Here is a 26794-nt window from a genome sequence, read left to right as displayed (position 1 = left end):
ACTGAGATGGGACCTACAGAGGAGGGGCCGGGGGAGGCGACTGATGGGCAGCCACCTAGGGCCTTCCAGGGGCAGACGGTTGAGTGTCTGGGCCTCAAATGGGTCCTCTACCCTGAAAATTCCCTCCTAAGATGCCCAGTCACTCACCTCCCACCCCAGACAGCTTGCCCTAGATGGGTGGTGGGCAGAGGAGCAGTCCTTTGCCTGGGTGGCCAGGAGCCCAAACACAGCCAGAGGCAGACCCGGAGGCCTGGTGCCCCCCATTCAGCAGGGCTGTCTGTTCATTGGCAGACCCCGGGGCCAGCCATGCTGGGCGCAGAACCGGTGCTCACTGGCGGATGGCGGTCTGGGCATCCAGGCCCACTGGTGTGAGATGCTGTGCCAGGGCCACGAGGGGAGAGGGTGGTGGCCCCAGGAGCTTGGGCGTTCCGGCCGCCTGCAGTGTAGCAGGCAACAGGCCCTGGCAGAGAGTGGGCTGGACTGTGGGTGGCAGGGATCCCTGGCCCACAGGCAGCTGGCTGCGGCCACAGCTGCTCATCTTGTTTTCCACTCCTCCCTGAATCACCGTCCAGCTCATCCCATACCCGACAGGCTCTGGTCAAGCACGTGGAGGTGGGGGGCTGCAGCGTGAGTCTTGTGAGGGGGCCATTGGACGGCCCTTGTGTCCAGCCCCAGCCTTGTTCTAGTAAAGCCCCTTGGACTGGTGACTTAACTTCTCTGAGCCTCAGTTTCCCTACGATGAAATGAGGATCTTAGTTTGACATGATGCCTGGGCTCTAGCTGGACTCTCTGAAGGGCAGCTCTTGTTGACAATGGACAGGCAGTGATAGCTCCCAGAAAGATCGTGAATAGGACGGAAAGTCTCCTGACAGCTCGGTGGCAAGAAATTCTAATGTTGGTTTGGGCCCCTCTCTTGACTGGTCTCCTGAAGTGCCCCCTTCCCCGGAGACTGGTATCAGAACCAGGAGGACAGGACAGGACAGAAGTCCAGGACTCCAGCCAGCACTGGCCACCGGACGTCATGATGCTGGACAGCTGTGCGGATGGTGCAGACAGCCCCTCCAGCGCAGGGGGCGGGAAGGAGGCAGTCCAGTGGCGGCCCTGGTTCCATCCTTGCCCGGCCTCCTCTGGCTCAGTCTCCCCTTTGTTCTTGCTTTTCGCTTGTTTGTTCTATTCTGGCTTTTTGCCTCAAGGCGTGCAGGATCTCAGTTCCCAGATAAGGGATAGAACCTGTGCCTCCTGCAGGGAAATGTAGAGTCTTAACCACTGGACTGCCGGGGAAGTCCCTTTGCTTCTCCTTTGAACCAGGCGGGTACAATGATGACCTCCAAGGACCCTTTTAACATTCAGCTTTCAGGACCCAGGATCCTCTATACCCACTGGCCAGGCATCCACCCTTTTGGACTCACAGATGCCATACCCCCACTGGTCTCCAATATTTGCTCCGTTTCCCTTAACTGTGATGCCATCTTTCTCCTCTCTGGTGACCTAAGCCCCCTTGGCTCCCAAGGACCACCCAGCCCAGCCTTTCTGGGGTCCTTGCCCTGAGTCCCCCCGGAATGTCCTGCTGAGCAGGCTGGCCTGGAACAGCGCACTCCCTCTCAGCCCAACTCTGCTGCCAGGGGCCCAGTCCTCTCCCTCCCTTGGCCCAGACCATGGGCTCCAGGGCAGGAGCCAGGCCTCAGTGTCCCTGTGTGCCCCTCGCGAGCTCCCAAGTCAATAGGAACTCAGAAAAGAAACCAGAAGGCTCATGACCTGGCTCCCAATCCCTGCTCTGTCACTTCTGAGTGGATGACCTCAGCAATTCTCCCTGCTGATCCCCACCCCGTCCCCCTAACCGACCAGCCAGCCCTGTGTCCCCCTCTGCAAAGTGCAGGTCTGGGGCACCAGTAAGAATCTGAGCTAGGTGCTATCCGTGGATGATGTCAGTTAATCCTCATTGCAGGCTTAAGAGGTGCAGTCTAACATTTACCCCTGTTTATAGATGAGGAAATGGAAGTTTTGTAGAAAGAATGAGCGACTTCCTCAAGATCTCAGAGCTGGAAAGAAGTGGAAGCCGGAAAAGCACCCAGGCCGGCTGATGGGCTACCCCGCCGAGCAGCACACCCTCAGGGGAGTGGAGGCTGCAGACACACTTTGCACCTGTCAGGAGCTCTCCGTGAAGAAATGGAGGCTCATTCTTGGAAGAAGGGGGACCCAGAGAGAAGGGATAGCTTTTGGAGGCCGCACCAAGTCCATGGCACTCTGGCTGACTTCTACTTTGGGTTCTTCCCCTACCCTATTTCCTGCCTTCTTTGAGGTCATGTGTAAGGACAAGCTCCTTGGCCCCTTGACTCCTGACCGGGAGCTGCCCCCGGATGGTCAGGCATTGCCTGCGTGGACTCTAAGCCAGTCACTCCAACATCGGGCCACCAATACCATGCAAGGCAAGAGTCCCAACTCATGGATAGACGTGAGCCAAGAGGCAGTGGGGTCCTGCAGTTCTGGCCACATGCCATATCCAGGGTCAACTCTGCAAGCAGATACAGGACTGGTTGTTAAGAAGTATCTAGTGATATTAGAGGCCCAACCTGGGAGCTGGGCAGGTGGCAGTGGTGGTGATGGTAGAGGTGATAAAGTTGGTGGAGGTAAGGATGGAGGCGAAGATGGAGGTTAGGATACAGATGAAGATGGAGGTGAGGGTGGAGGTGAGGGTGGAGGTGAAGATGAGGGAAATTACAAGATGATGGAGACAGTGGCAGTGACAACGGTGGTGGTGACGGCAGAGCTGATGGAGCTGGTGGGGATGGGTCTGGAGGGACAGTGATGGTGGAAGTGGTGGACAGGCTGGAAGTGATGATGGAGGACATGCTGGAAATGATGGAGATACTGGTGGCGGCGATGGTGGTGGTGATGGGGATGCTGCGGCGGCTGGTGAAACCGGAGGCCACAATAACACTGAGACCAATGGCCAGAGAATTGCTGGGAGCAGCTCTTGACTCAGAACCCTCCCCACCAAACACCGACGTCCCTGCAGCCACGACTCTCAGTCAGAGAAGCCCCTCTGGCCAGTCGGTGTCACTGATGAGCATCTGGCTCCAGATGACGTCACAGGCAGGAAGGGGGCCCAGCTGCCTCCCAAGTATCAGCTAATGTGAGTGGAGCATCAGCCACGACTCAGGCAGCGGACAGGGTAGGGTCTTCCAACTCAGTGAGAGGACTAGTGCCTGGGGTGCCAGACAGTCGGGAGGTGGCCTGGGGATCGGCCCTCCTGTTCCAGGAAGGAAGCAAGGCCCTGGCCACAGTCAGGCAGGAGAACAAAGGCTCTACTGGGTGGATGAAGAGCAGATCTGAGCCCCTCGGGCCATCAGGGTGGGGAGAACGGAGCCCAGCAGAGGGTCTGCTGAGAACGACGCTGAGCAGGGAGGGGGGCACGCTGGGTACCAGTGCTAGGTAGGCTTCTGGCCTGGAGGGAGCTGCCAAGGGTGGGATGACGAGGTTGCTGGAGGTATCTGAGGCAGAGGGGTTGGGGGTCTTGCTGACAGCAAGGGTAGAACAATGACAGCAAGAAGATTCCAGGAGTGGTCCAAGCATGTGCTCCAAGGCGGCCACTGGGAATTCCAGCATCTTGGGCAAAAGGTCACAAATCCCTCCTCTATTGTTGACATCAGCACACGGATGCTGCAGGCCCGCCATGACCGATGTTCCAGCTTTTCCATTACCCGCAGGCTGTCTGCTCCCACACCCCCTCTGTTCCCCGGCGCGCCCACTTCTGGCCTCTGCCAGGACCCTGGCGAGGTGCTGGCCTGGAAGAGCCTAGTCGGGGTGCCGGCCAGGCTCCCCTGCGTGCTGCCCGGGCAGTGGGCCTTGCCAGGTGTCAGACTCAATTTCCCAATCCTTCTTGCTCAGAGAACCAAACATCTTCTCCCTCCACCCAAGCTGGGTCCTCCCAGGCCGCGTCCTTGGCAGCAAGGAGACCCCTGGGGCGGCAGTCAGACTCACCAGGCCAGGCAGAGCGGGGAGGGGGCAGAAAGCAGAAAGGTCATTCTTCCAATTTGTCACCCACCTCTCAGCAGGCCACTGGCCTAAGGGAAGGGAAGTGTACGCTGCAGTGGATGGAGCAGCCAGCTGCAGGCCAAGTGACTGGAGATGGCCGGGGTGGGAGGGGGGAAACGCTTCACCATAGACCTGGGTATAAGCCCTTGACTCACCCTTTCCCTGTATCCCACTGGTAAACAAGGTGGGTGAGTGAAAGAACGTCTGAGGTCCATCCCACCGTCCGTGAGTCAGCAAGGTTCCCTCCCTCCGCCAACCCCATGTCCCTCGCACAACTTTGCACTCGTTGTTTTAAAAAAATAACAGTTTGATTGTGGTAGAATTCACATATCCTACAATTCACCCATTTAAGGCGTACAACTCAGAGGTTTTTAGCATATTCACAAAGTCATACACACATTTCCACTGTCAGTTTTAGACCATTTTATCACCCCAAAAAGAAAGCCTTGGTCTATCACCTGCTAACTCCTAATGCTTCCAGACTCCATCTCTACTCCCACCAGCCCTACTCCTTATCATTACAGACTTGCCTGTTCTGGACATTTCTTGCAATCATTGCTTCTTCAGAGAAGGACACTGGGTAAACTGGATCTGCCTGCTGCCCCCAAACCAGCCGCTCCCTAGGGCCCCTCCTGGCCCAGGCCCGGGGCTCCAGGCTGCCAGCGCTTTGGGGTACAGACTCTCCAACCAGCCACAAGTCTTGTCTCTTTCCCTCTCAGTTTCCTTGCAGCCGACCCCCTCTCCCACAGCCCACTGTGACGCTGTGCGCTTCACACCACCTCTGGGACTGTTCTAAAGTGAAAATGTAATCAAGTCACCCTGAAAGCCCAACAGGTCTCTGTTACCCTTAGGGTTCCATGCAGAACCTTGGCCCTAGGCGTTTTCATCTGGATTCCCAAGAAGGCAGTGCCTGAACTAGACCATGGATTTGGGAGAGGATTTCAAGAGACAGGATGGAGGAGGAAGGAAAGCATGAAGGCCACCTAAGGATGCTCTCTGCCATAGGCAGCAGGGGTCAGTTTCACCGGAAACTTCAGGCTTACACAGAATGCCATCCTGACTGGTCTGTCTGAGTGACCGGAGATGGGTGTTTTCTTACTGGCTGAGGGTGGCTGCTAGGGGAGTGAACCCCGCCCCAACATCCCAGGTTGCACTCGTTGTCAGGCAGAAAGGACCCCTGCTTAGAAGACTCTGAGGCAGAGAAAGATGCTGCCATGAAGGCCATGCAGGACTCCACCCAAATGCCCGCTGCTGGTTGTGCTCCTTCTGTGAACACGGGCAGCTCCTGCTGCCCCTTCTCCCGAGAGCTGCCCTGAGCTGATAGGAGCTATTAGTCTGGATGTTGAGCAGCCTACGATCAATGGCCAGCTGAAATGGGGACTCCCTGCCTCTAGGAAAGCCAACGCGTGGTGCAATTTATGCTCTAGAGTCTTCCCTGTGGATCAAGCCGAGAACACACTTTCCCTGAGGCCACATTCTGCTTCCTTACCTCATGAAATCACAGCATCTACTTCTAATACAGACTCAGACTCTGTTTCTGGGGAACCCAGAAGGAAAATGTGCCCCATAACCAAGAAAAACAATCAGTGAAATAGATGGAGAAATGACAAAGATAATCCAATCAGCTGACAAGACTTGAAAACAGCTATGATAAAAGTGTTCAAGATCTTAAAGGAAAAATAAATGTAATGAGGAGAGAAATAGAAGATATAAAAGAGAACCAATATAACTTCTAGAGCTGAAAATACAATGTCTGAAATGAAAACTTCATTGGATGAGCTCAGCTGCAGCCTGGAGGGGAAAAAGAAATTTAAAAGAATGACAATATAGACTTGGAGACCTACAGAACAACACTGATTCATCTATTACATGTATAATTGGTTAGCATTTTTTTGCAATAAATTTCTTTCTTTAAAAAAGAAAGAAAAATAAAGGTGTTTTCTGACAAACAAAAGGTGAGAAAATTCATTGCCAGTGTACCCTGCATTACAAAGAAAATTTAAAGAAAGTTTTTCAGGCTGAAGGAAAAAGATGTGTAAATATGATTTACCTGACAATGAAGAATACCAGAAATGGCAAATAGGCAAATATGTGAACTAATATAAAACAGATTTTCTCTCATTTTTATTTCCTTCAAAGATAATTGACTTTTCTGTATACCTGAAACTAACAGAACATTGTAAATCAACTCTGTTTCGGTGAAAAGTTGCTTTGAAAAGAAATTTAAAACATTTTTTTAAAGGTAACTGACTTTTAAAGAACAAAAATAACACTGTATTGTGGGGTCTACAACCTTCGCAGAAGTAAAATGAGGACTGCCACAGCACGAAGGACGGAAGCGAAAGTCCGCTGTTGTGAGGGCCTTGCATTACTCACAAAGCATTAGTCGATGCTTTAAAGATAGACTGGGTCTTCAACTTCGATAAGTTAAAAATCCAAAGTACAAACTCTAGGGCAATTACACACACACACACACACACACAGAAGTAGCTAATAGGCCGAAAGTGATCAAGATGGAAGGCTCAAACCAAAAGACAAGTCCTCAGTCCAAAGGAAGGAAGGGGGACTTCCCTGGTGGTCCAGTGGCTGAGCTGCCATGCTCCCAATGTAGGGGCCCAGCTGTGATCCCTGGTCAGGGAACTAGACGCAGCATGCTGCAACTGAGTTCACAGGCCACAGCTAAGACCTGGCACGGGCAAATAAATGTAAACCAACAGACAACAAAGGAAGGGAAAGAGGCAAAGGTGAACAGGGCTGAGGGAACAAATAGAAAACAAACAGCGAGACAGCAGAGTCCAACCCAGACATATCGCTCTGAGTCTAGTCACATGGAGTAACAGGGACTGCATCTGCCCTCCCACCTTATCAAGCAGAAAACCAAATAAAACATACCACACAGCGGTTCTTCAACAGCGACAAGAAGCAGTACAGGAATGTGATCCCTAAGAGAAGAGGAAATAAGGTGAATTCTAAAACCTGGAAATTTTCTTAGATCTTAGGAAATTAACACGCTTCTAAATAACCCACAGGTCAAAGAAAAAAACCACATGAGAGATTAGAAAGTACTTTGTACCAAATGAAAATGAAAACACAATACACCAACATTTGTGGACTACAGCTCTAACAGCAATGACTCAGAGGGAAATTATAGCTTTAACTGCTGTACAAAAGATAAAAAGCTGATAATCGATGAGTAAAGTCTGTCTTAAAAAGCTAAGAAATGAAAGAACAAATTCAACCTGAGACATAAAAGTATGAATAATAAAGATAAGAACATAAGTCAGTGAAATAGCAAGTGGACAAACAATACAGAAAATGCTGATACCAAAAGCAGTTAATTTGAAAGGTCCAAATCATTAAAATATTTGCTATCTACTGTTATATAACAACAGTACCATAAACATAGAGGCTTTAAAGAGTATATGTTAATTTTCTCTTAGTTAAGTGGGTCAGAGATCCAGGCACAAATCAACTGGGTCCTCTGCTTTAAAACTTGACAAAACTACAATTAAGGTGTCTTGTCTATGGCTCAACTCAGGAGAAGACCACTTCCAACTTGTATAGTTATTGACAGAATCCAGTTCCTTATGAGATGCTGGGCTTAGAGCCTCAGTTTCTAGTTTGTTGTCAGCTGGAGGCCACCTGCAGCTCCTGGCAACATGGCCCTTTCCAAATGGCAGTTTGCAACATGGCAGTTTAATTCCTCAAAGCCATGGTAGAGGTGGGGGGGGGGAGGCATCTCCTAGTAATGTGAATTATTAACTCATACAAAATAATCACATATACATAATCATGTACACTCCTTTACCTTTGCTATATTCTACTGATTAGAATACTTTGGCTACCTGATTCAAAGAGCGAACTCATTGAAAAAGACCCTGGGAAAGATTTAAGGCAGGAGGAGAAGGGGGTGACAGAGGATGAGATGATTAGATGGCATCACCGACTCAATGGACATGAGTTTGAGCAAACTCCAGGAGATAGGGAAGGACAGGGAAGCCTGGCGTGCTGCAGTCCGTGGGGTCACAGAGAGTCGGACAGGACTGGGCGACTGGGCAATGACAACAACTGATCAGAAGCAAGTAACAGGTCACATTTGCACTTGAGGGGAGCAGCTCATCCACGGAAGAGAACACCAGAAGGCGGAGACCAGAGGGCTGCTCTACACCTTTTGTCACAACTGGTAAAACTCAGACCAGATTCTTCAAACAAAAAATAGAGACTATTACGTGACCAATATTATTAGAGAAAGGAGGATCGCTAGAGATTATATACACCCTAAGCAGAAAACATGGGAAGACTGTGAACGACATCATGTCAATATCTTCAATAACTGAAATGGAAATGGACATACTCCTTAAGGACACAAACTATCAAAAGCAGCATAGGAAGAAACAGAAGCTAAAACAGCAAATTATAGCTGAGTGAAAAAGAAAAGATAAAAGGGAAATAAAAGAAATAGAAAAATGATAGAGAAAATGAAAAAAACCCAAAATCTGGTTCTTTGAAATGGTAACAAAATTCACAAATCTTTAGCAAGCCTGAATGAGAAAAAGTTCAGTTCAGTTCAGTTCAGTTCAGTTGCTCAGTCGTGTCCGACTCTCCGCAACCCCATGAATCACAGCACGCCAGGCCTCCCTGTCCATCACCAACTCCCGGAGTACACTCAAACTCATGTCCACAGAGTCGGTGATGCCATCCAGCAGCAGTCTCAAATTATTAAAATTGAGAATGAAAAAATAGACATTACTACTAACTTTACAGAAGTAAGAAGAGCTATAGGGCAATAACATGAACAGCTGTATACCAACAAAGTAGATAACCTAGATTAAATGGACATATTTAGAAATATTCAAACTACTAAAATGGACTCAAAAAGAGACTGAAAAGCTCTGTAACATGTAGAGACTGAATTAATAATAATAAATGTCCTCCGTCCTAAGTTGCTTCAGTCATGTCCAACTCTTGTGATCCCACAGGCTGTAGCCCCCCAGGCTCCTCTGTCCATGGGATTCTACAGGCAAGAACACTGGAGTGGGTTGCCATGCCCTCCTCCAGGGGATCTTCCTGACCCAGGGATTGAACCCAGGTCTCTTATGTCTCCTGCATTGGCAGGTGGGCTCTAACTTCTCACAAAGAAAAGCCCAAGACGTGATGGCTTTCCAGGTGAATTTTGCCAAATGTTTGAAGAACTGACACTAGAGGAGTGACACCAGCAATTTGGCAGGATGGGAGTTTTCTATCGTCACCCCACCTGCAGGATGTCAGTTCCGGCGACCACTGATGAGCGACAGTGCCTTTGTGGGAGTCCAGGAATCCAGCAGAGAAGTTCCATCACTGTCGGAGAAAAGAAAGTCTAAGAACAGACACAGTGAAAACGGTAGAGGAATACTTGCCCTTTACCTATGTCACCCCCTCTCAAGGTGACACGGTTTAATGCCAAGAGAGACCCTCTTGGCCTATAATTTCTCCCAGGGAAAAATGAGAGAGCAGTAAGTCAACACCTGGCTTCCCAGTCAAAGTCGATGGTGCTCAAGAGGCCCACTTATTCTAACCCACCCAGAACACGGGGGTGGTCAGCACAGCTGAGGGGTTGCGAGAGGCTGGGAGCACAAAACTTGGGCTCAGAACATATCCAAGGGAATTCCCTGGTGGTCCAGTAGTTAAGACTGTGCTCCCACTGCAGGGGGCATGGGTTCAATCCCTGGTCCAGGAACTAAGATCCCACATGCCAATTTAAAAGACAAAACAAAAGCTCACCAAGAGGCTGCTGATCCTACAAACCACTTTGTAGACTCCACCAGGAAGCCCACCCATGAACCCCCTGGCACGCCTCACCTGCAGATCCCTCAACTGGTTCAAGTGTATCTCCAATGCTCTGCACACCTCACTGACCTCCTCTGGCCAGCTCCCTGCACACATCCTCATGGACAGGGAGTATGAATCTTGGCAGACAACTTACAAGCACAAGCAGAAAGTTGGCATGACTCTGGGACTGACAGAAGGCATCTAAACTTGAGCATTCTCAGGGCACAAGCCTAGGGAATCAAACAGTAGGCTCTCAGCTTCCAGCATGGCTTTATAGAATCAATAGAAGGCATACAATCTTAAGAATTTCCCTCCAATGAACTTCCCTTGTGGTCCAGTGGCTAAGACTCTGAGCTCCCGAGGCAGGGTGCCCAGGTTTGATCATATGCCGCGACTGAAAGTTCGCAAGCCACAGCTAGATTCCGCGCGCTCTAACAAAGGTCCCGCAGCCAGAATGAAAACTGAAGGTCCCACGTGCCGTAACTGAGACCAGGTGCAGCCAAATAATAAACATGTTTTTACATAAATATGTAAATAGATAGTTTCTAAAAGATTTCCCTCCAAGAGGGCACAAGAGGTGTGGAGCGGCCACATCCATAGGAAAGGTCTGAACCTCAGAATTCCTAGCTGGGCTGACTGGTGACAGTATTTCTCTTCCAAAGTTAGTCCATAAACACTGGAGAAGGTGACTACTTTTTCAAATGTGAAGACAACAATGCAAGACTTTGAGGAACACAAAAAGATTAAGGAAACATGATACCACCACAAGAACACAGTAATTTTTCAGCAACTGAACCCCTCACATATGAAACTTTATGAATTGCTGACAAATAATGGAAAATCATCATTTTAAGGAAGCTCAGGGATCTACAAGAAAACACAGCTTTCTTAACACGATAAAAGGCATTTATGAAAAATCCACTGCTAACGTCATACATAATGGTGAGAACTGAAAGCTTTCCTGCTAAGACCAAGAATAAGACAAAGATTTCAGGGTATTTAGGCAAGAAAGAGAAGCAAAACCACTCAGGTTGAAAAAGATGAAATATTAACTATCTGTATGTGTAGACAACAGGGTATTGTTCACAGAAAACCATAAGAAATACAAACACACATGCACACACACACACCTGTTAGAACTAATAAACTCAGCAAGGCTTTAGAATATAAGAGAAATATTAAAAAATCAATTGAATTTACTATATAAACTAGAAATGAATCATTCTAAAGGAAAAGTAATAAAACTATTCCTCTCAACATATACAAAAATTAACTCAGACGATCAAAGACCTAAATCAAAGAGCTAAAGCTCTAAAACTCAGAAGAAGATATAGTAAATCTTTGTGATCTTGGAGTAAGCAATGGTTTCTCAGATAAGATGTGAATAGCACAAGCAAGAAGAGAGAAAAGTAAATCAGATTTGATCAAAATTTTAAGCATTCACATTTCAAAGCACCATCCAGAAAGTGAAAAAACAACCCATGGAATGGAGGAAAATATTTGCAAATCGTTTTCCTGATAAGGGACTAGTTTCCAGAATATATAAAGAACTCTTACAACAGCAATAAAAAGGTAAATAATTCATCCTTTAAATGTGAAAAGGATTTTAATAGACATTTCCCAACAGAAGATATACATGCAAATGGCCAATAAGCACATGAAAAAAAGTTCAACATCATTAGTCACTAAGAAAATGAAAATCAAAACCACACCATGATGTATCAAAACCACTATAATGGATGTAATAAAAAGAAAGACAATAAAAAGTGTTGACAAGAATGTGGAGAAATTGGAACCTTCGTACATTGCTGGCAGAAATAGAAAACGGTGCAGTCACTTTGGAAAAGAGTTTGGCAGTATCTCAAAAAGTTAAAACAGAGCTGCCAAAGGAGCCATTCTACTCTTATGTATATACCCACAAGAGACCTGACAGAACAGAGGAGCCTGGTGGGCTACAGTCCATACCGGCAGAAAAAGCTGGACATACCTGAAGCACCTGAGCATGCACATATAAGAGAACTGAAAATGTATGTCCACGTAAAAACGTGTATGCAAATGCTCCCTGCAACATTATCCACAGTGGCCCCCAAGTGGAATCAATCCTCATATCCATCACTGATGAATTGATAAGCATAATGTGGGACACCCAAACAATGGAATAATCTTCGACTACAAAAGAATGAATGAAGTACTTACAAATACTACAACATGGATGAATTTTGAAAACATTTTGCTAAGTGAAAGAAGTCAGCCACAAAAGGTCATGTGTCATATGATTTCATTTATATGAAATGTCCAGAATAAGCAAATCCATAGAGACAGAAAGTGTTTGCCAGGGACTGGGAGGAAGCAAGAATAAGTGTAAACTAATGGGTATGGAGTTTTTCAGGGGGAGATGAAAATGTTTATGAAATTAGAAGATGGTTGCACAACTTTGTGAATACAATTAAAACAAGTGAATTGTTCCCTTTTTTAAAAAAGTGAATTTTATGGTATGTGATTTATACCTCTGTAAAAAAGAAAAAATAGAAAAATCTGAATGGGTCTATATCTACTAAAATTTATGTTTTATGGTTCAAAACTTTCCACCAAGGAAAAAAATTCCAGGCCCAGATGGCTTCACTGGTAAATTCTAGCAAGCAATTAAGAATGAGGTAATTCTAATCTCACAAAAACTTCTAAAGAACATTGAGAGAATATTTCCCAACTAATTTTATGAGGCCAGTGTTACTCTGATACCAAAACCAGACAAAAACATTACAAGGGGGAAAAAACCTAACAAATGTAGACAAGGGATTGTCAAACCATGGCCTACAGGCCAAAATCAGCCTGCAATCTGTTTAGGTAAATAACGTTTTCAGAAAACACAGCCACACCCACTCACGCGTGTGTTGTCTACTGCTGCTTTCATGTTACAGTGGCAGAGTTGAGTAGTTGTAACACAGATTACATGGTCTGCAAAGCCTCAAATATTTACTACCTGACTCTTCGCAGAAAAAGTTTGCTGATTCCCTGCTATGGACAAAAAGCTCTCCTGAATAAAGATGCAAAAATCTATTAGGAGGATCAGCAAATCAACCGAGAAACACATAAAAACAGATAAAAGTCAAGTCAACTTGGAATTTATCCCAGAAAGACAATGTTAGTTTACAAAAAAAAAAAAAATCAGTCAATGTAATAAAACATATCAATGAATAAAGTTTAAAAACGACATAGTCTTCTCAGTAATGGCAGAAAAAAAGCATTTGACAAAATTCAACATACAGTCATGATAAAAACACTTTTCAGCAAGCTAAAAATAGAAGGAAACATTTCCCATCCAACATGGAAGAAGTTTGGAAGTCATCACTCTGTCCTAACAATAAGTAAAAGGCTGAATGAACTGAAGTATCGATAATTTCAGATCCATCAGAGAAGCAAGGTCATGGGGAAAATCACTGCCCCCTCCCCAGCCAAACTGTAGAGACAGGCAGGTGAATGCGGAGAACTACAACTTTTCAGGGCAGAAAGCAGTATTGGGGTGGGGAAACCTCAATTACAATCAACAAACTGCTGGAGGATGAGTGTGGACAAGTCTTATTGACAAAAACTCCAAAGGGATGCAATCAGAGGGTGACCTGCCCCCCACACAGACACACTTGTGTGAGTTTTACCTCCTGAAGATCTACCAGGTTCTCATAATGAATATCAGAGAAAAACCCCCCAGTGCTTCTGGCACGTGCAGAAGAAAACAAACTATTATGAAATATGCCAGAGTATTCTGTTCTTAACAAAGCCTACATTCAGGAGAAATGACCTAACCAGAGACTTACTTGCAGGGGGTTTAACGGAGCCTAACTGTATTGGAGGAAGGGAAATACCCAGCTCCATCCCATTCTAGCCATCCTGTTCCACCTAAGGTGGGAAAAACAAACGATAAGCACTTGTGAAGCTCATAGTCCGGAGCATCTGTTCACAAAAAGACTAAGATCTAATCCTAGGACTATGGAATTCTCCCCTACACCCCCTTTATCACAACATCCTTAAAGGGCAATTTATAGTCATTCCTATCACCCCATACATCATGTCCAACTATCAAGGAAAAAAAAACTATAAGGCATACTAAAAGGCAAAAAAATCATAGTCTGAAGAGGCAGAGCAAGCAGTAGAACCAGACTCAGATAAGACAGGGATGTTGGAATTATTAATATAAAAACAAGGAATTTAAAGCGACTATAATCACTATGCTAAGGGTGCTCATGGATAAGATAGACAGCATGCAAGAACAGATGGGCATATGTGAGCAGAGATGGAAATTTTAAGAACCAAACAGAAACGCTGGAGATCAAAAGCACTGTGACAGAAATGAAGACTGCCTTTGATGGGCTTATTAGTAGACTGGACACAACTGAGGAAAGCATCTTTGAGCTTGAGGATATCTCAACAGACACCTCCAAAATGGAAAAGCAAAGAGAAAAAAGGCTGGGAGAAAAAAATACCAGAGCAGAATAGAACTGGGAGACAGCTACAAAAGGTGTAACATATGCTTAATGGGAATACCAGAAGGAGAAGAAAGAGAGAGACAGGAAGAGAGGAAATTTTTGAAACAATAATTTGTTTGACTGAGAAGTTCCCCCAAATTAATGTCAGACACCAAACCACAGATCCAGGAAGCTTAGAGAACATCAATCAGGGTGAATGCCGAAAACTACACCCAGCCATATTATATCCAAACTACCAAAAATCAAAGATAAAGAAAAATTCCTGAAAGAAGCCAGGGGAAAATGAAGAGAAAAGATGAGAATTACGTCCAACTTTTCAGAAACTATGCAAACAAGGAGAGAGTGGAGTAAAATACCTAAAGTATTAAGAGGGTAAAAAAAAAAAAATCCCACCAATTTAGAATTCTAGGTGGAAAATATCCTTCAAAAGTGAATGAGAAATACTTTCTCAAACAAAAATTGAGAGCATTTGTTGCCTTGCAAAAAAAAAAAAAAAAGGTTTCTTTAAAAAATATGTATTTATCTGGCTGTGTCGGGAGGGTCTTAGTTATGGCACACGAGATCTTTGTTCTGTCGTGCGAGATCGTTCATTGTGGCTGGAACGCTTGGCTTGGTTGCCTTGCTGCATGTGTAAATCCTAGTTTCCTGACCAGGGATCGAACCTGCATCCCTCACACTGCAAGGTGGATTCCTAACCACAGGGAAGTCCCACAAACAATGTTTTTTTAAAAATTCCTTAAGAGAAGGAAAATAATAAAGTTCAGAAACCCACTTTCACATAAAGAAAGAGTGTGCACGGGAGAGAGAATAAGTGAAGGCTATTTAAAAACTTATTTTTCTTGTCCTTAACTGACCTAAGATAACAGCCTGTTCAACCTAATAATACCAACAAAGTACCACGTACACTTATTTGTGTGTGTACTCATGTATAAGTGAAATGAATGATGGCCACAAGGGACAGGAGGGAGGAGTCAGCGTTAGTCTGCTGAAGTACCTGCACTACTCGTGAAGCGGTAAAGTGTTATTTGAAAGTGAACTTGGACTGGTTGTAAATACATAGTGCAAATTCTAGGGCAATCACTAAAAAAAGAAGTATTCACTGATACGCTAAGAAAGGGGAGAATATAGAATCAAAATGCTCAGTTAAAACCACAAAAGGCGGAATGATAAAAGAGTGAATTCTCCAAGAAGACGTAACGATCCTTGACGCGTACACACCTAATAACAACACTGAAATATGTGAGGCAGAAACTGACGGACCTGCAAGGAGAAACAGATGAACCCACCACCATATTTGGAGATTTCAATACCCACCTATCAGAAGTGCATGAATCCAGCAGGCAGAAAAATCAGTAGGGCCACAGTTGAACTCAACAACATCAAACAACTGGATATAAGCAACATCTATTGACTGCTTCATCCAATAATGGCAGAATACAGATTCTCAAGTTCATACGGGTCTATCGTAAGAGAGAAGGCAATGGCAAGCCACTCCAGTACTATTGCCTAGAAAATCCCATGGATGGAGGAGCCTGGTAGGCTGCAGTCCGTGGGGTCGCTAAGGGTCAGACATGACTGAGCGACTTCACTTTCACTTTTCACTTTCACACATTGGAGAAGGAAATGGCAACCCACTCCAGTGTTCTTGCCTGGAGAATCCCAGGGACGGGGGAGCCTGGTGGGCTGCCGTCTATGGGGTCACACAGAGTCGGACACGACTGAAGTGACTCAGCAGCAGCATCGTAAGATAGACTCTAACACATTTGGGGTCATAAAACATGTCTTAATGAACTTAAAAGAATGGAAAGCACAGAATGTCTGTAACAGATCACAATGGAATTAAACTGGAAATCAACAACAGAAAAATAGCTGAAAAATCCCGAAATCCTTGGAGACTAAATAATATACTTCTAAATAGCACTCAGATCAAGGAAGAAATACCAAGAAAAAATTTTAAATATTCTGAATGAAATGAAAATTAAAACACAACTTATCGAAATGTATGGGATGCAGTAAAAGCAGATCTTAGAGGGAAATTTATAGCTTTCAGTATATTAAGAAAGAAGAAAGATCTAAAATCAATCAACTAAGCTTCCACCTTAGGAAGCTAGAAAAAGAAGAGCAATTTAAACCCAAAGTAAGCAGAAGAAGGGGTTCCCAAAAGGCACTAGTGCAAAAGAATCTTCCTGCCAATGCAGAAGACACAAGAGATGCGGGTTCAGTCCTTGGGTTGGGAAGATCCCCTGGAGAAGGAAATGCCAACCGACTCCAGTATTCTTGCCTAGGAAATCTCACGGTCAGAGGAGCCTGGTGGACTACAATCCATGGGTCACAAAGAGTCGGATACGACTGATCACATACACACACACACACACACACACACACACCACAAGCAGAAGAAAAGATACAATAAAAATGAGTGGAAATCAATGGACTTGAAAACAGAAAATCAATAGAGAAAATCAATGAAACCAAAATCTGGTTCTTTGACAAGATCAATAAAATTCATAAGCTTTTTACTAGTCTAAGAAGAGAGGACTCAAGATTACTTTTACCAGAAATTAAACAGGAGTCAGCCTTAAAGATACCAGGGACATTAAAAGGATAATAAATATTATGAACAATTCTGCCTACAAATTTGATAACCTAGATGAAACGGATCCATTCCCTGAAAGACACAATCTGCAAAACTCACGCAAGAAGAAAGAGATAGTTCGAATAGGCCTTTATCTATTACAGAAATTGAGTCAATAATTATTAACTCCAAATAATTATCAACCTTTCAAAATAGACAGCAGCAGATCCAGATGGGTTCATTGGTCGATTCTAGCTATAAATTCAATTTCTTCATTAACTATGGAGCTTAACTCTTAACTCATTTCACAAGTGTGTTGTTACTGAGGAATGGATCCTGCAGGCTCCCCTGGGGGGTCTCACGTCATTACCAGGAAGTGCTTGGGGCAGTGGCATGAGAGATGGGAGGAGAAAAAAGAAAATAATGTCTCTCCTCTCTCTAGGCTTTAGGAGGTCCCTTTCCTGCTCCTCCAGCAGGAACCAGAAGGTTCCTCCTGGGCTTCTCACTGTTCCTGCCAACACCAGTTCTTGGTTTCAGGCTGACTTGTGCTCAGACTGGAGGACACTGTAGGAAAAAAATAATGGGTAGACTCGCCACTGGTTCAGTGGTGCTCCAACTTCTTGTCTTTTTTTTTTTTCCAATGTTCCTACTAATATTGACTTTTCAGAGTCCTCAGATAGCTGTTCCATGTATTCTGTCCAGGTTTTACAGCTGTATTCAGTACGAAAGACAGGGTGGAGTGCACTTACTCCATTTTACCCAGAACCAGAGCCTAAAGGTTTCTTTAGACATATGAAATTGAAAGAATTAATCACCAGCAGATCTTCACTTCAAAAAACATGTTAAAGGAAGTCTTTCAGACAGGAGAAAAATGATACCAGATGGAAATATGGATGGACATAAAGAAAAGAAGAGCGTCAGAAATGGTAAGTGTGTGGATAAACATGAAAAAGTCTTTTTCTTCTTTTTTGTATCTTCTCAAAAGGGAACTGACTACTTAAAGCAGAAATAGTAACAATGTATTGTGGCAGTCATAACATGTAGAAGCAAAATATCTGACAACAGAAGCACAAAGGTGAAGGGGAAAAATAGAAGCACAATGTTGTAAGGTTCTTAGACTATATTTTTAAGTGTATAATGTTACTTGAGGGTAGATTAATACGTTAAAGATGTACACACTGTCATAAAACATCACTAAATAATAAAAAACTAAGAGTTATACCTAATAAACTAATGAATGAGATCAAATAAAATTATAAAAAATGTTCGATTAATTCAAAAGAAGGCCGAAAAAGAGGGAACAGGGAACAAAGAACAGATGGGTCAAATACAAAACAAATATTAGGATACCAGATTTAAGTCCCACCACATCAATAATTATATAAAATGTAAATGGTTTATAGGACGAGTGGCAAACTACGACCTGCAGGCCAAAGCCGGCCTGCAGCATGTTCTTACATGGCCCTCAAGCTAAAAATGGTTTGTCCATTTACAAAGCATTGTGGAAAAGAAAGCAAAGAAGAAAAAAACGGAAGTGAAGGAGTATGTAGCAAAGACCACATGCAGCCCACAAACCCTAATTAATTTATTGCCAGTCCCTTACTGAAAATGTTCTTCAATGTTCTTTTCAACCCCAGTTAAAAGTTAAAAGGCAGAGGCAGAGTTAAAAGACATCTTGTCCACGGCAAGAGGCACTGTGGTCCCGAGAGGGCTGGGGGCACCCTTGTTGCCTTCTCTCTATCTCCTTGCTATGTGATACTAAAGGAAGAAGCCATCATGAATAGTGTGTTGCAGAGCAGACAAACTAAAGCCTGGCTTTCTAATCAGGGACAAGGAAGAGGAGTAGTCACAAGCTGGAAAGTGTCAGTGAGACTGCTGAGAAAAAGGAACTCAAGAAAACAATTTGGGGGAATTCCCGGGCAGTCCAGTGGTTAGGCTCTGAGCTTTCACTGATGAGGGCCCAGGGTTCAATTCCTGGTCAGGGAACTAAGATCCCACTAGGGGTGTGGTGTGGCCAAAAAGAAGAAGAAACAACTTGGTAAAGTTGTATGTATGAACCCCTGGGTTCACGTCTGAGCTTTGTGTGTGGATCTCGCCCTAGATAGCACAGACTCTGAGAAATAAATTACAGGACAGACCATTGCCAGTCACCACAACCGAGTATTATCCCAGCAACACAGGACTGTTTTAATATATGAGTATTAATTAATGCAGTCCAAAAAAGAAAGCACATATGATCATATCAATGTATGTATTTGACAAGATTCAACATCCATTCTGGATCAAGTGAAAGTGAAGTCGCTCAGTCATGTCCGACTCTTTGCAACCCCATGGACTCCCCCCAGGCTCCCCCATCCATGGAATTTTCTAGGTAAGAGTACTGGAGTGGGTTGCCATTTCCTTCTCCACGGGATCTTCCCGACCCAGAGATCGAACCGGGTCTCCTGCATTGCGGTCAGAGGCTTTACCGTCTGAGCCACCAGGGAAGCCCTATCTATTCTGGATAAATTCTCATCAAAGCAGGAATAGAGGACTTGCCTGCAGTCCAGTGTTTACAACTCCACACTCCAAAGCTGGGGAATCAGGCTTGATTCCTTGTTGGGGAACTAAGATTCTCACATACTGCAAAGTGTGGCATAGCCAAAAAATTAAATTAAAAAAATTTTTTTAATATGTTTTTAAGTCTTAAAAAAAAAAAGGTAGGAATAGAAAGGAACTTCCTCAGCTTGATAAAGGGCATCTATAATTACTCAGAACTAAAGTCATACTTGGGGTTTCCCTGGTGGCTCAGACGATAAAGAATCCACTTGCAAAGCAGAAGACCTGGGTTTGATCCCTGGGTTGGGAAGATCCCCTGGAGAAGGGAATGGCGAGACCCACTCTAGTATTCTTGCCTGGAGAACTCCATGGACAGAGAAGCCTGGTGTGCTATAGTCCACAGGGTTGCAAAGGGTGACATGACTGAGTGACTAACACTTTTACTTATCAAAATTATACTTGGGGGCTTCTCAGGTGGCACAGTGGTAAAGAATCTGCCTGCCAATGCAGGAGACATGAGTTCCATCTCTGGATTAGGAAGATCCCCTGGAGAAAGAAATATCAACCCACTCCAGTATTCTTACCTGGGAAATTCCACGGACAGAGGAGCCTGGCAAGCTACAATCTGTGCTGTCACAAAGAGTCGGACATGACTGAGTGACTGAGCAAAATTATACTTACTGGTAAAGGATTGAATACTTTCCCTAAATTCAAGAACAAGATAAGAATATTTACTTTTCAATTCTATTCAACATTGTATTGGAAGACCAAGGCAAGATAATAAAAAAAGAAAAAAAATTAAGGGCATACACTTTGGGAAGGAAGAATTTAAACTGTCCCTATTTATGGAACACATGATTGTCTCCAAAGAAAATTCCAAGAAATCCACCCCTCAAAAGGTCCTAAAACTATAAATTTATCAAGATGGAAACATACAATTTAAAGTCTATGCACTAGCAGCAAACCATTAGAAACTGAAATCTCAAAAACAGTACCAATTATAATAGTACCCAAACAAGAAACCCTATCTCTAATAAAGCTATAGTTTAAAAAAGACATTGTTTGGAAAAGGTAAACCATAGAATGGAAGAAACTCTTCATAGTATCTATAGATGACAGTGGACTTTTACGCAGCTCAGTAATAGAAAAACAATCTTTTTAAAACTGGGCAAAATGCTTGGATGCCTCTCAAAAGAAGATGCATAAAAGGCAAATAAGCATATGAAATATGCTCAACCTCATTAGTCATTAGGGAAGTCCATATTAAGACAAAAATGCATTAACCATTAAAACTGTTAATCTTTTGCAAACTGACCACACCTACTATTAACAGTATATGGAGCAAATGGAACCGCCACAGTGGCGGGAATGTAAGCACTGCCACACTGTAAAACACTTTGATTCTTTTCTTTTTCTAAAGGATAAGCTGTCTGTTTATTTTCTGATGTGGATTTTTTAAAAGTCTTTATTGCATTTGTTGCAATATTGCTTCTGTTTTATGTTTTTGTTAACTCCCTGACCAAGGATCGAACCCACACCCCCTCCATTGGAAGGCAAAGTTTTAACCACTGGACCACTCAGGAAGTCCATGACTATTTCTTACTAAATTAAACAAACAGTCAACAAGTCTCATTCCTAGGCAGGTATCCAAGAGAAAAGAAAGCATATACTGGAACAGAGCCTTATATATAAATATATACAGTAAATTTACTATAAAAGCTTGAAACCACAAAGAACCTAAATGTCCATTAAAAAATGAACGAACTAAGAATTATGGCATATCTTTACAGTGGAATACTACCCACCAGTAAAAAGGAAGAAATTCCTGATTTATGCAATGATACGCATGACTCTCAAGAACACGATGCTACTGGAAGAGTCACGTCAGTGTGGCAAAGTAAGGAACTCCAAAATTCCAGCCTCAATAAAAGCGGTAAAATAAGGCAAAAATGTCAGAATCACTGTTGTGCAATTGTGGAAATTAAACAAAGGAGCACTTATTCAAGAAACCTGGGAGCACTTCTTAAAGAAAACCAGCTGAACTTCAGCAAGACAGCAAGCTTTGTGGTGTATAATCTTACCCCAGTCTCATCTACTCTCCAGCTCAGTGGTAGTTTTGAAAAGAGTAACCCATATTGATGGTGGTGGAGGGAGCAGAACAGACCTCATTCACACACACACACACACACAAATGTAATTATTTGTTTTGACCAATCTTGTGGTTCCCTGTAAGATCAACTCGGAAGGCTTGTCTTCATTTTGCCTAACTAAGAACTGGCCCAGGGGTAGAGAGCTGGGGTGTGGGTGGGGGGGTGTTTATTAAAAACATTTATAGGCAAATGTTTTAGTCACTGCTGCCTGAGGCACTGGATAAAAGCTGAGGCAAACAACAGCCTAACCAAAAGTCTATTTTTTCTTTCTTTTAGGAAAGTCTGGGGAATGAGATGTCTACACGGATTTGAAAGTTCTGATCTATTTCTGGGGATCGAGCAGGTAATGTACATACCAGGGAGGAAAATTGCCAAAAATAGACCTGAAAAGCAATAATTACGAATCTGTTAATATGTTGATGGACACACAATGGATAAAAACGCAGTTTGAACAAGAACCACGTAAGTGGAGGGTAATGAAGCTATATAGGAGCAAAAATTTTTGTATACTACTGAAATTAAGTTAGCATTAATGGAAACTAGGTTATTAAAAATTAAAATGTTCATTTTAATTTCCATGGCAACCCCAAATAATTGAAATAATACGTATTTAAAGGAACAACAAGAAATTAAAGTGATACACAAGACACTCACTCCATAAACACAAAGGAAGGTAGGAATGGAGGAACCCAGGGACAAAAAGACATACAACATAAAGAAAACAAATAGCAAAACAGCAGAAGCAAGACCTTCCTTATCAATAAACACATTACACTAAATGGATTACATTCTCCTATTAAGAGACATAAGATTGGCAGAATAGATATGAAAATAAATAAATAGCTTTAAAAAGCATGGAAAAAGATAGTCCATGCAAACAGTAACCAAAAGAGAGATGGAGTGCTACGCTAAATTCAGACAAAATAGACTTTAAGAAAAAAAAAAAAATTGTTAGGACTTCCCTGGTGGTCCAGTGACTCAGATTCTGTGCTCCCAATGCAGGGGGCCAGGGTTTGACCCCTGGTCAGGTAACTAGATCCCACAAGGTGCAACTAAGACCCTGCACAGCCAAATAAATCAATAAATATTTTTTAAGAGAGAAAATGTTACTAAAGACACAGAAGGACATTACAGAATGATAAAAAGGTCGATACATTAATAAGATATAATAATTGCTATGAAAATAAAAGATGCTTACTCCTTGGAAGGAAAGTTATGACCAACCTAGATAGCATATTAAAAAGCAGAGACATTACTTTGCCAACAAAGGTCCGTCTAGTCAAGGCTATGGTTTTTCCCGTGGTTATGTATGGATGTGAGAGTTGGACTGTGAAGAAAGCTGATCGCCGAAGAATTGATGCTTTTGAACTGTGGTGCTGGAGAAGACTTTTGAGAGTCCCTTGGACTGCAAGGAGATCCAACCAGTCCATTCTAAAGGAGATCAATCCTGGGTGTTCATTGGAAGGACTGATGCTAAAGCTGAAACTCCAATACTTTGGCCACCTCATGCGAAGAGCTGACTCACTGGAAAAAACTCTGATGCTGGGAAGGATTGGGGGCGGGAGGAGAAGGGGACGACAGAGAATGAGATGGCTGGATGGCGTCACCGACTCGATGGATATGAGTTTGGGTGAACTCCAGGAGTTGGTGATGGACAGGGAGGCCTGGTGTGCTGTGATTCATGGGATCACAAAGAGTTGGACACGACTGAGCGACTGAACTGAACTGAACTGAATTGTTAGCATATGCTGTGATTCATGGGGTCACAAAGAGTCGGACATGACTGAGCGACTGAACTGAACTGAACTGAGATCTAATGAACATCTACAGAACACCTACCTAACAGCAGCAAGACACACATTCTTCTCAAGTGCACATGGAACGCTCTCCAGGATAATTGATATGTTAGACCATAAATACATTTTAATAGACTGAAATAACGCAAGTAGGCTTTCTGACCATAATGGGATGAAATTAGAAATTAATAACATTTGGAAAATTGACAAATACACAGAAATTCAACAACACACTCTTAAATAAAGTGGATCAAAGGAGAAATCACAAAGAGAACTAGAAAATGTTGTGAGATTAATGAAAACAAAAACGATGCACCAAAACTTTGGAGATGGAGCAAAAGTAGTGCAATAAATGAGGGAAATGTATAGCTATAAACGCCTAAATTAAAAAGGAGAAAAGATCCCAAATCAACAACCTAGTATTCTACATTAAGAAGCGGGTGGAGGGCACTTTCCTAGCAGTCCAGTGGTTAAGACTCCAAGCTTCCACTGGAGAGGGGTGTGGGTAGGATCCCTTGTTGGGAACTAAGATCCTGCATGCCACGCAGCCTGACCCAAAAAGGAAAAAAGAAACTAGGGGGAGAAAGAGCAAACCAAATCCAAAGGACTCAGAAGGAAGGAAATAATAAATACTAGCATGGAAATACATGAAACAGAGACAAGAAAATCAATAGAGAAAATGAACAAAGCCAAAAATTGGTCATTTGAAATGATCAACAAAATTGACAAACCTTTAGCGAGACTGATGAAGGAAAAAAGGAAGACTCAAATTATTGAACTCAGGACTAAAAGAAGAGACACTAATACAGATCTTACAAAAATAAAGAGGATTATAAGAAAATACTATGACAACAAATTAGATAACCTAGATGAAACGGAAAAATTCCTAGAAATGCACAAACTCCCAAGAAAGACTGAAAAATATAAAGAAAATCTGAAAAAACATGTAACAAGAAATTGAGTTAGTAATCAAAACACTTTCAACACAGCAAAGCCCAGGACAAGATGGTTACGTTGTTTAAGTTCACCAAATGTTTAAAAAGAATTAACACCAATCTCTCACAAAGTCTTCCCATAAAAGAGAAGAGAGGAGAACACTTCCTAAGCCATTCTGTGAGGCCACTATTTTGCAGATACCAAAGCCAGGCTAAACTCTCACAAGGAAAGAAAATTATAGACCACTATTCCTTATGAAAATAGAAGGAAAATCCTCAATAAAACATTAGAAAACTGAATCTAGCAGCATACAAAAGTGATTATACACTGTGATCAGGTGGAATTTATCCCAGGAATGCAAACTTAGTTCAATACACAAAAATCAACCTGTGAAATATTCCATATTAACAAAATAAAGGGGAAAACACAAACTAATCTCAATAAATGCAAAAAAAAAAATTAACAAAATCCAACACCCTTTCCTCATAAAAACACTCAACCAACTAGAAATAGAAGTGAATTTCCTCAATCTGATGAAAGCCATCTATGAGAAACCCAGAGGCAACATAATATTTCATTGTGAAAGACTAAAAAATTTCCTTTCCTAAGATCAGGAACCAGACAGGAGTATCTGTTCTTACCACTTCTATTCAATTGTATTAGAGGTCCTAGCCAGGACAGCAAGGCAAGAAAAAGATGCAGAGGCATCCAGCTTAGAAAAGAAGTAAAAAGAAAAAAAAAGAAGTAAAACCACATATGTTTACAGATGACATGACCTTATTCACAGAATGGATGTGAACTTCTTTCTCCAGTGTGGATGAGCCTTGAAACTGTTCTGCTAATTGGAATGAGCTGGACACAAGAGACCACATACTGTATGATTCTGTCAATAGGAAATATCCAAAATAGTCCAATCCATGGGGACCAATAGTAGATTAATGGTTGCCAGAGGCTGGAAAATGGGAGACTGTGGAATGACAGTTTAATGGGTATTGGGTTTCCTTTTGGACTGATGAAAATGAAATTAGACAGTGGTGACCATTGCACAATACTGCGAATGTACTAAACGCCACTGAATTTTAAAATGGTGAAGATGGTAGACTGTGCATTCTGTGTATTTTATCACATTAAAAGAGTTAACAAGGGATTTCCCCGGTGGTCCAGTAGCTAAGACTCGACACTCCCAACATAGGGGGCTGGAGTTCGATCCCTCGTCAGGGAACTAGATTCCACCTGCTGCAACAAAGACTGAAGATGCTGTGTGCCACAGCTAAGACCCAGTGCAATGAGATGAAAAAAGATTAAGTGACCAATAAGAAAGGAGATCACAGCAAAAAAGTGAGAGTGAAAAGGTTGGCTTAAAACTCAACATTCAGAAAACCAAGATCATGGCATCCGGTCCCATCACTTCATGGCAAATAGAGGGGGAAACAGTGGAAACAGTGACAGACTTTATTTTGGGGGCTCCAAAATCACTGCAGATGGTGACTGCAGCCATGAAATTAAAAGACGCTTGCTTCTTGGAAGAAAAGTTATGACCGACCTAGACAGCATATTAAAAAACAGACATTACTTTGCCAACAAAGGTCCGTCTAGTCAAAGCTGTGGTTTTTCCAGTAGTCATGTATGGATGTGAGAGTTGGACTATAAAGAAAGCTGAGTGCCAAAGAATTGATGCTTTTGAACTGTGGTGCTGGAGAAGACTCTTGAGAGTCCCTTGTACTGCAAGGAGATCCAACCAGTCCATTCTAAAGGAAATCAGTCCTGAATATTCATTGGAAGGACTGATGCTAAAGCTGAAACTCCAATACTTTGGCCACCTGATGCGAGGAACTGACTCACTGGAAAAGACTGTGATGCTGGGAAAGACTGAAGGCAAGAGAAGGGGATGACAGAGGATGAGATGGTTGGATGGCATCACTGACTCAATGGACATGAGTTTGAGTAAGCTCTGGGAGTTGGTGATGGACAGGGAAGCCTGGCATGCTGCAGTCCATGGGGTCGCAAAGAGTCGGATGCGACTGAGCAACTGAACTAAACTGAAGAAAAGAAATAGGCAAGTCACAGACTTGAAAAAAATATGCTTGCAAGACATAGATCTGACAAACAACTTGTATCCAGAATATATAAATAACTCCACACAAATCGATAATAAAAAATTAAAACCCAATTTAAAAAACAGGCAAAATACCTAAACCTTAGACACTTCTCAAGTGAACTTTTATAAATGGTAACAAGTTGAACGTAACTGTCTGCAGGAAAATGCATTAAAATCAAGAGATACCACTATACATCTATTAGAATGACCAGACTGAAAAAGAATATGTGAATATATGTATACATATCCTTCTGTGTGTGTATATATACATACACATATATATAGCCCCCCGGTGGCTCAGATGGTAAAGCATCTGCCTGCAATGTTGGAGCCCCAGCCAGGTTTGATCCCTGGGTTGGGAAGATCCTCTGAAGAAG

The 26794-nt window shown here is 43.2% G+C and overlaps 1 long non-coding RNA gene across 1 annotated transcript in view; it reads right to left on the bottom strand.

The window, feature by feature from the left end:
* Positions 1–6934: 6934 nt before the first annotated feature.
* Positions 6935–26794, bottom strand: part of LOC129545617 (uncharacterized) — a 31447-nt gene continuing 11587 nt past the window's right edge. Inside the window, exons 2-3 of the long non-coding RNA XR_008683733.1 lie at positions 9290–9372; positions 6935–6977 (exon numbers count right to left, since the gene is read on the bottom strand). This is a non-coding gene — a long non-coding RNA (uncharacterized LOC129545617). The remainder of the gene's footprint in view (positions 6978–9289; positions 9373–26794) is intronic.

The sequence above is a fragment of the Moschus berezovskii genome, chromosome 27 (assembly GCF_049115385.1).
Source record: "Moschus berezovskii isolate FMDL1 chromosome 27, NW_MosBer_1.0, whole genome shotgun sequence".
NCBI classification, from domain to species: domain Eukaryota; kingdom Metazoa; phylum Chordata; class Mammalia; order Artiodactyla; family Moschidae; genus Moschus; species Moschus berezovskii.
This window is presented reverse-complemented; position numbering and strand designations above follow the sequence as displayed.